The following is a 14,554-nucleotide window of genomic DNA, read 5'->3' on the forward strand; positions in this document are numbered from 1 at the left end:
AGGACCCACCGTCAGAGCCACCAACGGCAGCGCCATTCGGACCTTTGGCACCCGTTTGGTACACCTTCAGTTCAGCACCTGCAACTTTACTTGGAAGTTCATCCTGGCCGCCGTCGCACAACCACTCCTCGGGGCAGACTTCCTTCGCACCAACAGTCTGCTGGTTGACCTGCGGGGTAAGCGTTTGGTACATGCCAGGACCTTCCAAGCGTTCTCATTGGGTGAGGCCAAGCTACCGGCCCCACACCTTGACTCCGTCACCACGTCGACCAACGAGTTCGCCAGGGTCCTGGCAGAGTTTCCGTCCGTACTATCGCCCCAGTTCTCCACCACCTTGCCCAAGCACGGCGCCAGCATCACATCCCCACCCAGGGCCCTCCCCTCCACGCCCGCGCCCGGCGGCTACCCCCGGACAAGCTCTGCCTCGCGAAAGAGGAATTCAAAAAAATGGAGGAGCTGGGGATCATCCGCAGGTTGGACAGCCCATGGGCCTCTCCGCTACACATGGTCCCCAAGGCAGCTGGAGGCTGGCGACCCTGTGGCGATTACCGACACCTCAATGACATTACTACCCCAGACCGGTACCCTGTGCCGCATATTTCAGGACTTCGCTGCCAACCTGCATGGGCAGTCCATTTTTTCCAAGGTCGACCTCGTCCGCGGGTATCACCAGATCCTGGTGCATCCGGACGACATTCCGAAGACGGCGCTGATCACACCTTTCGGCCTCTTTGAATTCGTCCAGATGCCCTTTGGTCTCAAGAACGCTGCTCAGTCCTTCCAACGACTGATGGACACGGTAGGGCGCGACCTCGACTTCGCCTTCATATACCTCGATGACATCTTGCTCGCCAGCAGCAGCTGCCAGGAACATTTCAAGCACCTCCGCCAACTCTTTTCTCGCCTGAGGGATTTCGGCCTGACCATCAACCCAGCCAAATGCCAATTCAGGCTTGAGACAATCGATTTCCTGGGCCATCGGATCGACAAACACAGCGCCACGCCCCTGCCTGCAAAGGTTGACGCCATCCGCCATTTCACCAGACCCACCTCCATCGAGGGCCTGCAGGAATTCCTCAGTATGGTAAACTTTTTTCACCAGTTCATACCATCCGCAGCCTGCATCATGCGCCTGTTGTTTGCTCTCCTGTCAGGCAGAAGCAAGGACATTCTCTGGTCGGAAAAGGCTCACACCACGTTCATCGAAACCAAGCAGGCCTTGGCGGATGCAGTCATGTTGGTGCATCCTCGCATGGACGTCCCGACTGCCCTCATGGTCGACGCCTCCAGCATAGCGGTCGGAGGCGTTCTAGAGCAGCTTGTCGAAGGGCGTTGGCAACCGCTGGCGTTCTTCAGAAGACACCTTCGACCACCAGAGCTCAAATATAGCGCCTTCGACCACGAGCTGTTGGCATTGTACCTGGCCATCAGACACTTCCGATACTTCTTGGAGGGCAGGCCGTTTACAGCTTTCACCGATCACAAGCCGTTGACCTTCGCTTTCAACAAGGACTCAGATCCCTGGTCAGCACGGCAGCAGCGGCACTCGTCGTACATCTCAGAGTTCACCACTGACGTCTGCCATCTGTCTGGGAAAGAGAACGTGGTTGTGGATGCACTGTCACGGCCCATCATCCAAGTTTTGTCCCAGGGGGTGGATTTCGGCGCCTTGGCGGAGGCACAGCGAACGGACATGGAGATGCCCAGCTATCGCACCGCAGTCTCGGGCCTGCAACTGCAAGACCTACTGGTAGGCCCCGGTGTGCGCACCCTGCTCTGCGATATTTCCACAGGTAGACCCCGCCCCATCGTCCCAGCTGCCTGGCGCCGACGGGTGTTTGATGCCATCCATGGCCTTGCACACCCATCCATCCAGACTACTGTCCGGATGGTGTCCGACAAGTTCGTCTGGCATGGCCTGCGTAAACAGGTTTCCGAATGGGCCTGGTCCTGCACACACTGCCAGACCTCGAAAGTACAGCAGCATGTCAAGGCCCCCCTGCAGGATTTTCAACCTACCCGCCGGAGGTTCGACCATATCCATGTCGACCTGGTCGGCCCCCTCCCAGTCTCCCGAGGAGCGCGGTACCTCCTCACAATTGTCGACCGCTTTACCCGCTGGCCTGAAGCCATTCCCCTCACAGACACCTCCGCCCAGTCCTGCGCACGGGCCCTTTTGTCAACTTGGGTGGCCCATTTCAGTGTCCCGGCACATATCACCTCAGGCAGGGGAGCTCAATTCATCTCCGGCCTGTGGTCTGCCGTCGCCAACTTGTGGGGTTCCCGGATCCACCTCACCACCGCCTATCACCCGCAATCCAATGGGCTGGTGAAGAGGTTCCATCGACACCTGAAGTCGGCACTCATGGCCTGCCTTAAGGGGCCCAACTGGGTGGACGAACTCCCCTGGGTCCTGCTGGGGATATGCACCGCGCCAAAAGAGGACCTGCATGCCTCGTCCACGGAGATGGTCTACGGAATGCCCTTAGTCATCCCGGGCGAGTTCCTACCAGCCCCTCGGGGGCCAGAGGAAGAACCTGCCGCGGCGCTCAACCAGCTGTGCGAGTGGCTTGGAAACTTGGCCCTGATTCCCACCTCGCGACACAGACAGGCCCCGACCTGTATGCCGACTTCCCTCCAAGACTGTAAGTTTGTCTTCGTCAGGAGGGGCGCGCACCGATCACCGCTGCAGCGGCCGTACGAAGGGCCATTCTGGGTCGTCAGGAACAATGGGTCTAAGTTTGTGCTGGACATTGGGGGGTGCAAGGAGGTTTTTACAATTGACCGGCTGAAGCCGGCTCATTTAGACTTGGACCAACCAGTGGTAGTCCAGCGAGCGCGATGCAGGGACAGGCCACCCAAGTCATAGTTTATTTAATTCTGGTTTTCGCGACGGTATCGCTGGTTCTGGGGAGGGGTGTCATGTAGCGACTCACCGCACCGGCATCGAACCGGCTCCCGACATCGCGAACATCGTCAGAGGCCCTGATCCAAGGTGGCACGGGGCCCTCCTTCTTCCCCATCATCGGGCTAGGAAAGCCCGCGCGCGGGAAGGTCAGGTGACCTGCGAGTGACAGCGCGGGAACTGTAGCGCGGGAAGTTTTCGGATATTAAAGGCGCACCGAGCCCCTGTCGTTCATTTGACTTCTGATTTCGAACCAGCGACTCTGTGTCTTCATTTCGTCGTGTGTAGCTAGCCACTACAATACTTCTATCAGGTCACCCCTTAGCCTCTGACACTCCAGAGAAAACAGTCCAAGTTTATCCAGCCTCTCCTTATAGCTAATCCTCTCTAATCCTGGTGAACCTCTTCTGCACCCCCTCCAAGCCTCTACATCCTTCCTGTAATGCGGCAACCAGAACTGCACATAAATACTTCAAAAGTGACTAAACCAAAGTTTTATACAGCTGCAACATGACTTCCCTACTTTTATGTTCATGCTACTTCTTTACCAGTCTGTCCACATGTGTTGCCACTTTCATGGAGCTATGGACTTGCACCCATTGATTCCTCTGTACATCAATGTTCTTAAATGTCCTGCCATTTGCTGTATACCTTCCTTTTACTTCGGACCTCCCAAAGTGCAACACCTCACACTTGTCTGGATTGAACTCCATCTGCCATTTCTCCACCCTTATTTCCAACTGATCTGCACCCTGCGGTGTCCTTTGACAACCTTCCACACTATCCACAACTCCACCATTTTTGTGTCCAGTGGAGTATACTTTTTTCCCTTGGTCCTCGAAAGGGAAGTGTCAACTAATCATGATTGAGTGAAAGCATTGGTATGTTGCCGAGATCGGAGGAAATGGGTCATGCAATAATTCGCCTCTGCATTCAGGGTACTCTAGTGAAGTAGAAAATTTACTATGGTGTCATGGCCCTGTTAACTCGTTAATCTTAAATGCTCAGTTAATACAATTAAGAACTAGTAATTAAATCTGAAATAAAATGAATAACTCACAATAAAACAATGAAATAAAACAGAAATGCAGGAAATACAATCTGCATCTGTAAAGAGAAAAGATAATGATATATTGAGCAACACACAAAAAAAGTGCTGGAGGAACTCAGCAGGTCAGGCAGCATCCATGGAGGGAAATGAATAGTTGACATTTCAGGCTGAGACCCTTCATCAGGACTGGAAAGAAAGAGGGCAGAAGCCAGAATAAAAGGGTGGGAGGAGCACAAAGTGGCAGGTGATAGGTGAATCCAAGTAAGAAGGGGAAGATAGGTAGGTGGAGGAGGTATAGGGAGGTGGGAATGATGCAAGAACCGAGCTGATAGGTGGAAGAGGCAAAGGGCTGAAGAAGATGGAATCTAATAGGAGAGGACAGTGGACCATGGAATAAAGGGAAGGAGGTGGGAAACCAGAGTGATGGGCAGGTTGTATGGGTGGGGGAGGGGAAAGAGAAGGGGTAATGGGACCAGCGGGATAGGAGTAAACAAAGAAGGGGGGGGGGGGGAACAGAGGGGAGTGGTTCCCAGAAGTTAGAGAAGTTGATCTTGATGACATCAAGTTGGAGACTACCAAGACGGAATATGAGGTGTTGTTCCTCGAATCTGCATCTAGTCTCAATTTGGCAGTAGAGGAGGCCATGGACAGACATGTCAGTGTGGGAATGGGAAGTGGAATTAAAATGGCTGGCCACCGGGAGATCCTGGCTGCTCCGGTGGATGGAGCGAAGGTGCTTGATGTGGTGATTCCCCCAATCTGCGTCGGGTCTCCCCGAGGCACTGAGAGCACCAGATGCAATAAATGACACTGATGGATTCACATATGAAGTATTGCCTCACCTGGAGGGACTTTTTAGGGCCCTGAATATTGGTGAGGGAGGAGGTGTAGGGGCAGGTGTAACATTTAGGACAGTTACAGGGATAAGTTCCTGGAGGGGGTTTGGTGGGAAGGGGCAAGCAGACAAGGGAATTGTGGAGGGAGCGATCCCTCTGGAAAGTGGAGAGGGAGGGGAGGGATGATGTGCCTGGTGGTGAGATCCTGTTGGCGATGGCAAAAGTTGCAGAGAATGATGTGTTGCATGCGGAGGCTTGTGGGGTGGTAGGTGAGGACAAGGGGAGCCCTATCCCTGTTACGTCGGGGTGGGGATGGGGTGAGGGCAGACATGAGGGAAATGGAGGACATGGATATATTGAGTGTAATCTTTATCAAAACTACTGAATTTGAACAAGATTTTATTTTTTAATTCTATTAATCTCCTGTTGAGAACTGTAAGATAATTTTATAAATTAACCATGAGAAGCAAATTTGGACAATAATAGTGGAAGTTTTAGTTATTTACAAAACACTGCATTAAATGATTTATGCTAGCAGTGGTGCAGGTGAGCTGTGATCTCTGTTTTGTTGAATGTTATGGTCACCAATTATGCTCTGTGAAGCCTCCTCTGCTATGATCTTGGCTATGCTGTTTAAGGAACTGCCCACTGGATTCTATAATTCCTGTAGGGAAGGATCAAATGGTGCCCCAGTTCATATCTCATAAGGTGGCACCACCAACAGCGTCGCACTCTCTCAATGCTGCACTAAATTACATGCTTATATCACTGGATTGGGACTTGAACCAATGACCTTCGACTCAGAAGTGCAAGTGCTACCATTTTACCACAGCTGCTGTCTTATTGATATAAAGGCTCATTAGTACAAGGGAGCAATGGTACTACATGAGGGTTATTGCTGGTAGATTTGCATCATCTGTGCATTTGCACCAAAGAGTTCCAGGCGCATGACCCCAGGGCTTTCATCTAATGTCCAATGGGCTGTATAGTAACAGTCATTTATTAGCAATCAACATATGAGATGATGCTCTGGTTGTTCCTTTGGTATTGAAGGAAGAATGATGAATAACCTTGCACCAAAGTGGCTGGCTTCATTATTTCTTTGGGAGGGCAGGTGGACAATTGGCTCTACAAAGGAGGTTGAAAGTAGCAGGCTCACATTTCAGTATCCACCTCTTTCAGCTTGTGTTCAATACCAGCATTGAGACATTTATCAGCAAGCTCTAAAGCTGTAATTAATTACTAATAGGCAGGTCTAATAGTTTTCAGACAACCGCTGGTGAAATCATAACTGTGGAGACAAGAGTGTGGCAGTTTTCAGCTGTCATCACTTATTCAGTGGCCCAAAACTCTGTGTTTAAAAAAAATGAAACTGAACTTAAAAGTGCACATGGACCCATTAGCAGCTTTAGCACCAGCAGGTTCCCTGGTGTCTGCATGGTGACTGCTGTGATTAGGGACTGCATAGGTCACAGGAGAGGCAGTGTTAAGTTTCAGCAGATGTGAGGTTTGTTCATTTAGTGCATATTGAAACTTGCACTGCTAGTCCTGGAATCTTGCACACCATTTGTGTCCATTGGTAGCAGCAGGTTTCTGAGTGCAATTATTAGTGATTTGTGATACTTATAAGTTTAAAATGGAAAACCCGTGTGCTTGAGACAATACAGTCTTTTTGGTTGGCTTGCAAATCTACACAGCTTGGAATTTTGAAATGATCAAATGCAATGAATGCATGGCATGTGGAGGGAACAAAATAGCACCTCTAGCAAAGCTTTGATGGTTTTAGAAGGTTGGTAATCAAGAGCAGCTTTATGTTGCCACAGTGAACTCACTGGTCAAATTAAGGAAAAATATCTCAGCTTTGACGTTCTAGAACCCTTTCTCTGGTGCCAAAAAGATGAAAAAGGTTTCCACCTAATCTGCCTGCCCAACTTCTGACCCCGTGGATGAAGTTATTTAAATAATACCAACATGGATCAACAATGCTCCTGGTCAGTTGCAAAGCTGAAACAACATCAGGGAAGCACTGACAAGGTGGTCCAGCCTAAGTCCCTCAATTAAAAGTATGTAGGTTTTCCATATACAGTTTTTCATGAGGCTGCATGCATGACTATAATCAATCCATTTTTTGCTCTCCTACTGTATGGGAGAATATACCAATGTTCACAGTAAAAATTTCATATCATTTTTAATTGCTTCTTTTGGCTTGTTATTGTCCCCATTTTTTTCCCAAGTTCAAACCTCCATCTCAACATGAATGATAGAAAAATAGGGGGCTATGTGGAAGGGAAAGGTTAGGTAGGTCTTAAAGCAGGATAAAATGTCAGCACAATATTGTGGGCCGAAGGGCCTGTACTGTGCTGTAGTGTCTGTGAAAGTCTATGAAAACTTAAATTCCTGACTGAGAAATAGTGGCCAGGTATCTTGACTCGAGATCCCTAACCACTGCCAGTTAGACATGCTCATGTTTGCCTTCTTTTCTCTGAAGGATAGCATTGCCATTTCATTTTGCCAAGCAGTGCATACAGAAATTCATGAGGAAAGTAAGGCAGTAGAACATACACATGCGTGGTCTAATGTCAGGCATTGGGATGGGGGTGGTATTGAAAGGGATTTAGTGCAAGGATTCTTATTGTTTCTAATTTAGATTCATAACTTGGATATTCAAACCAAATGTATATGTTTTAAATCTGCATGTAGCAATAACATTGAAAAGTTTCTTGTATAATGCATTCAGACAAAAGGCAGATTAGGTAATACTGGGAAAAAATGCCATTTAATGATGAAGTATCTGCATTATAAATATTTGATAAATGGGATTTGTTTTTCACTGACAGACTTGGAAAATAGTGGTGAGAGTTTGTTGATCTGTTGTATTCAATGTTCAAAGTATAAAAACTGAGATATAAAGCTAAAGTAGTCTACAGTGATTTTGCTTTTAATGTGTTTTACAACTAGGGACTTGCAAAGTACAGTGGGTGGGGTTAAAGGTAATGGCACCAATTCCCTTAAATAATCATCTAAACTACCAGGGAGGTTATGAGTCTATCTGCATATGGTCACTCCATAACACCAAGGATATGCACACATGCCCCTCCAAAAGTCTGCAAAAATAAACTCCTGTACAGGGCAGTGCAGGCAGTGTAACGTGTGTAGTTTAGACCACATCAGAAAAACTTGTGAGGAAGTTCCTGGATTTGCAACAAGACATACTGAATTCCCCGAGCAAAGGGTATATTAGGAAACTCAGCAGGTCAGAATATGTAACTATAAATAATTTTCCTCCATTAAATTAAGTGGAGGAAATGTACTCCAACACACCCTTTATTCCACTGTTCACTGTGCTGGTTCATCCTGTGTGCGTGTGTGGATCAGGCTCAGGAAAATCTCCTTTGGGATGCTATTTTTATTAAATCTATTGGAACTGTAAACGTGAACATAAAGAACAGTTTCACTGGTTCATTTCAAATCATAAATGGACCAAGTCTTTCCTCTCGCTGTACTATGTTCTGCTAACTTTGTCATTGGTTCAAAAAACATGCATTCATTGGATTAGGTGCATAGAAATCGGCAAGATTGATCCTGAGTGTAAAGAGATTGGACTGAGAGAGAAGTTTATACAAGAACTGAGGTCCAGCAAGAGGAAGCTGTGCAAATGCTTCATCAAATAAACTAAGGGCGGACGATGAAATCATGTTAAATCCAGGGAAGAATGCAAGAGAATTTTGCATACTTTAAGCAACCTTTTAGAAGATGACTACGGCATAGTAATAGGTACCAGGTGGATGACAATGAAATGCCATGTTTACTGCCAGTGAATTTCAAATTAACTACTCATACATACCAACTCTGAACACAAGAACCTCTTTAGTACCCACACTTCAGATATAAGTCTGAAAGAAGCACTTGAAATGTACATTTAAAGTGGTGAGGAATAAAGCCAAAACAAATATTGGGAGCAAATAATTTAATTAAATTGTATATTTATTGTATTTATTAACATAAAAAAATCCCAGGAAGTTTCAGAGAGGCAAAAACACTTGGGATATTTAAAATGCAAATACACGTTAAAAAAAGAGGTGGACCACTTGAAGGAGGAGCATTAATGGTTGGCCTTATGTTCTTATTTGCAGTTATAACTTTTTAAGATCCCCTATAAAAGGAGAAATAAAGTAGAAAGAATATAAAAAGGAAACTCATACCAGTGTAGGTACAAAGCAATTTACACCTCATTCCTCAGGACCTCATCAAGGAATAAAGAGCAGGTGTTCCCGAAATCTCATGCTTTTTGGGTTTCAGACAGGGATTAATGATAAACTAAGAATTTTCAGAGTTGTGGTAAAACCAAGTTACAAATGTGGCAGTGAATTACCCAAGATGGACAAGTTTGATAAAATTGGACACGGCTAGTTTTCCATTTATTTGATCATTATATAGTTGGATGTCACTGTTGAATGATTTTACATCATTTCCATCCAATGCATCATTACTCAAATGTAATTCTTGTTGATTTCCCATGAAAGAAATGGTAAATTATTTCTTATAAAGAATACATTGTGGCAGATGGTTGTAGCTGTAGGATTTATTTATTTCAGGAAATGCTTTAATGTATGGACCCCATCAATATCCAGCTTCATTTTGCTTTAAGATTTTGGAATAATCCACTGTATTGCTGCTAAATTAGTAGTTTTTCTACCCTAACACTAAAATAATGCCAGAATTTGACTGCACACTAAATTTCAAGGATGAACACTGTTTGAATTGGTGGTGGCATCTTTTGCATTGCTCCTGTGCTGCTCCTGTGTGCTTTTTCGAGTCAGAGAGACTAAACACAGAAACATCCCCTTCAGCCCAGAGTCAAGGCTGAGGATCAAGCACCCATTTTTACACCAATCCTACCCTAACCCATTTTATTCTCCCCACATTCCCAACAAATCCCCCTTTGATTTTACTAGTCATCAACATGCAAGGGGCAGTTTTCCATGGTCAGTTAGCCCACCAACCTGCACATTTTTATGATGTGGGAGGAAATCCATGCAGTCACAGGGAGAATGCGCAAACTCTACACAGATGCCATCAGAAGTCAGGATTGAACCCATCTCTGGAGCTGTGGCTCTATTACTTGCCCCAATGTACCATCCAACAGGACAGTGTGATTTTATGCAGACCTTGCAGCACTTAATCAGTCCCTTCCCCCTCCCCTCTCCCCAAAGTCATGCCACGTTAGACCTACCCATAAGCACTGTAGCCCACATTCAAATCAATGAGAAACTCCTCCCAGGAAAATGTTGTGATTTTGTTATTTAAGTTAGTTTCAATGATTTTAATTGATTTTTGGTGTTTGGATGTGCTTTTCAGCTTTTTAAATGCAAAGAAAAGTTTAAAACATTTTTCATTTTTTGCATCTTTTAATTTTTTTACATGTCCTATGGAGAGTTTGTGAATGTAAAAGACATTCAGTGACCCTAATCAAACTTGCAGGTTTGACAGCCCTTACCAGGCTGTTTGAGTGGGTTTCTGGGAGTCCATCCACCTACCTGTGTTGAGGCAGCCCCCTTGCTGGCCTGTTGAAGTGTTGGGGGCCAGAGTCCCAGAAGAGGACTGTGCCTGAGGCTATGTTGGAATAAGTAGCATGGCCCAAGGACAAGTGGCCAGCACTGGAAAGGTCTGCCCCAATATAATTAATGGCTGTTGTTTTTTGATGAGCATCTGACTGAAATTGGAAAGCAAATTATTGGACATGGGGCACCTTTTGATATTCAGCTGGATTCCGTTAATGCTGATAGTATAACAATTCTATAATTTGCTAAGTGACAGGCAACTTTCCAATGTTGCTGTGGTTTGTCATCCTTCATAGGGACATGGTAGAAATCTGAGTGTTGCATAACGTATTTTTAAGTGATCATTAAGTCATGCACAATGAGTAGTCAAGTTTCCAGTATGTACTGCTAGTGGTCAGGGAAAAATCAATTAAAGTCACACTTAACTATAATTTGTTGCTTTAGTTGAAGGCTACAAAGCCTGGCGGCAGACTTTTTTTTAGGTTTTAGGTACATATGCCAATATGTAGCTACAGAAATGTCCACGAATACCTTGAAATTGGATCATGTGGTGCTCTTTTTCCAGTGCAACACAATCCAACATCAAATTTACCTGGAGTAAATTGCATTAATGATCATTTCTGGGTGAGATTGTATCAATTCTGAAATTGGACAGGGTACTTATGACCACAATCCACAAACCACAGCAGTGTTCCTGATGTTTACCCAGCATCTGCTGTGCACTGACTGATGTCATTTGCCGTGCATGGCCAGCTTCAATCCTTGCTGACATAAATTGGAACTCAAAGCTCCATATGATGGCCACAGGAGAACATTCTGAACAAAACCTGGAGCACAGTACACGATGCAGTTGCTGTTTTGTTGCAACATTTTGCTGCTAAGCTAATCTCTTAATGAATATTTCAGTGCACCACAGGCAGCATTTAGTTACAGGAGGCTTCATGATATACATTGGAGGCAATTCAAGTAGGGCCAGGTACATTCTTGAGTTGGGTGGCACAGTGGTACAGCTAAGCAGAGCAGAGCTGGTGCCTCAATAGCCCCAGCAACCTAGATTCAATCCTGACCCCCAGTGTTGCTTGTGTAGTGTTTGCATCTTGGTTACTTATTCCAACATATGGTGCTCTGGTCTCCTCCCATATCCCAAAGACATGTGGGTTGGTAGGTTAATTGGCTACTGTAAATTGTCTCTGGTGTGTAGGTGGGTGGTAGATTCTGGTGGGAGGAGGCGGGTGGAAGTTGATAGGAATGTGAAGAGAATAAATTTGGGATTTGTATAAATGGGTGCTTGCTGGTCACATGGATTTGTTGGGCCTAAGGATCTGTTTCCATGCTCTTGACTTTAGGAACTCTATAACAATCACAAAGCAGGAGACATAACTTTGGTTATTTATGAAATGCCCATTGCAGTGAGGCTTCAGAGACAACATATCATATCTGACCCTCTTGATGATTATGTTTTCATAGGACCAGGTCTTCTAAGGCTGTAATAACAGGTATGTGACGTTCTGAAGAACACTCTTTGGCCACACTCATGTCCTTGCAATACTCTCTCTCTCTAGAGGTGAATGTCATCATTACTCTCAACTTCCTGGTCACTGGATCATTCCGGGTGGCTGCCACTGACCCGATATTTCTTAATTTTGTCACTGATATTTATTCACTGATATTTCTGAATTTGCTACTTATTGAAGCATCTGAGGGGTCAGCAAAGCTTACTCGTGGAGGAACAACTCTATTTTCTTTCAGTAAGGAGAAAATGGCATCTTGGGCAGTGGGATTTTCACCCATTGTTTACTTCCCACCTAGCCAAGTTGACTGCATACAGATTCCTAAGAATAACCCACATTTATTATTAATAGAAAGATCATCAGATCACCTCCAGATCATCATGGATCACAAGAAGAATTTCCTGATAGTTCATGCAATGTTTCAGGCAGCTTCTTTATCATTGCCGCAAATAGCATGTCCTGAGATATAAATCCTGAGCAAAAAAGGTTTCTGTCTATTTCCATGGCTTCTCGTTTTTGTTCCCTCTCCGACCTCACAAACTGAATGAAATGCAAAAAGAGGCCATGAGGATGGTGGTGGAGAATGCTTTTCATCTTCTGATGATCATTTCATTGCCTGCATGGATGCGCTGCAGTTTCTGCCCAGATGGCCCAAGTACCCAGCCTCCAGATCCAGGGCTGACCTGGTTGAAAGACCTCAAAACGCAGGTGTCTGATTCCTCCTGTCTTTTCTTTTCTCCTCAATGTCAGCTCTCTATACAATCTTCTGTTAATGATGTGGAAGCTGTGTGTGGATGTTGAGCATACCTCTACTCTGTACAAAAGAGATGAATTTACACTCGCCATATGTCTGCTCCTGCAGGAGAGCAATCTGTTCATGTGCAGGATCCCTCTGTTTGTGCAGAACAGTTAGTGTTGTTCCTTTGCTCCTGGAGGACCATAAGCTGCTCATAAGTAGCACCTCTGTGTCCATTGAGAGCTGCAATCTGCTCACAAAAAACATCTTACTGCTCAGTGAGAACAGCTTTTATTCACGCATGACATCTCTCCTCTCAGTGCACACATCAAGCTGGCACCTGGTTCTATAGTGCTGTTCCTGTGGAGCTTCAGGCTGCTCCTGTGCAGTAGAGACCAGACCTCTAGCTGGATCACGCAAGACTGTATGGAAGCAGTAAGACTTTGTGTAGCCTATAGCTGTCACCTAAGTACTGTTTGACGGGATTGTTGCTGAGTCTTTGCAAAAAAGTGCCCACATGGAGACAGGCACCTCCACACTCCTTATCATGTTCCACATTTGGCCAGACAAGCTCGACAACCTTATAAGCATCCAGTTATGCATCTGCATTGCTCTTGTCACAAAATCGGTCTAATCGTTGTCTTCAGCCGAATTGTCTGATCCTACCCCTCCTTCTCCCCCTTTTGTTTCGCCTCTTCTACTCTTCCCTCTTGATGCTCCATCTGCATCTGCTGATATCATCATGCTCTTTCTGCTCTGTGCTCTGTTGCTCTGTTAAAGGGGAAACAGAGACCCTTTCCTTATGCCATGCAAAGACAATACAGAAACGAGTTACTCACATGCACTACACACAAAACACGTTTAACGTGATGTAACAGGTAATGATATTTTGAATTGATCATTTCTAAAGAATTGTTGTTATTACGATTAAGGATAGTTTTCATATATAGCCTCTGCTCAACAGGAGTTTGTGCTATGTTGGCCCCTCTGCCTGTGAGTAAAGGGATCTCCTGTCGTCAATTGAGGCTCAGTAGCCCACTTCCCTCTTCCATCCATAGCCTACCTCCCACTCATCACAGTTTTGGGATAAAAAGAGAAGAAGGAAGGCATTGGGTCATCTTTTCACTTGGAGGCTTGTCCTCTGTGTGGGAGGCAGAGCAGTAAGAATATCAGTGTTGGTGCTTTAGTGGGGGGTGGTGCAGGAGAGGATGGGGTGTGTTCATTGAGGAACACTGTATGTGTCTCTGGATGTCTGTGTCTGTAGAGGGAGAAGTATTTTCCACTGATATTTGCTTATGAGTTCATGAGATTTTTTTGTGACATTACCCCATTGAGCAGGAATTCATGTTCTTGGAAGGGGTGATTTGAGCCCCCTCTGGACAGGTTCTTCTTTTGGTGACCCTGATGGGTCTTCTGGTCCACTGGTGCACAAGACCTGTTTATTTCATTAACGAATGTTTCTATGTTTCAGTAAATCCCACTCCCCTGCAGCCCCTCTCTCTTCTTGGCAGCCACCACGTGTGCTGCGGTTGTTTGGCTACTTTGGGAAGTTTGCCTTTTCAAGCTGATGCCCTTCTCTGATTGTTGTAGGAAGTGTTGGCAGCTGTGATAAATTCAGTTTGGTCCCACGTTGAACTTGAAGGTCACATTTTTTGATGTATTTTTTAGGCAGAAAGCATCCAAATTTGTTTTTTGATCAATTGCTTTTGATCAATTTTGTGATTTTATTTGAGCAGTATTGATCTGTAGCTGGAGCCACATGCAATGATGTTTTAGTGCACCAATAATACATGCAATACAATTTTTAGGCACAAGTTCTCAATGTTTAAAATAATACCAGAGATTGGATTCAGAGCTAACAATGACCAAAATCTAACATTTATCAGGATGTTGCAGCTGATTTATATGACAAATTGACCCTTGTTTAAACAAAATATGTTTTAGTCAGATTTCA

General features: G+C 45.5%; 1 protein-coding gene across 1 annotated transcript in view; it reads left to right on the forward strand.

Annotated features, from left to right (window-relative positions):
* prdm5 (PR domain containing 5) overlaps positions 1-14,554 on the forward strand; it is a 217,161-nt gene that overhangs the window by 159,831 nt on the left and 42,776 nt on the right. The window lies entirely within an intron of this gene.

The sequence above is a fragment of the Pristis pectinata genome, chromosome 2, assembly GCF_009764475.1.
Source record: "Pristis pectinata isolate sPriPec2 chromosome 2, sPriPec2.1.pri, whole genome shotgun sequence".
Taxonomy (NCBI): domain Eukaryota; kingdom Metazoa; phylum Chordata; class Chondrichthyes; order Rhinopristiformes; family Pristidae; genus Pristis; species Pristis pectinata.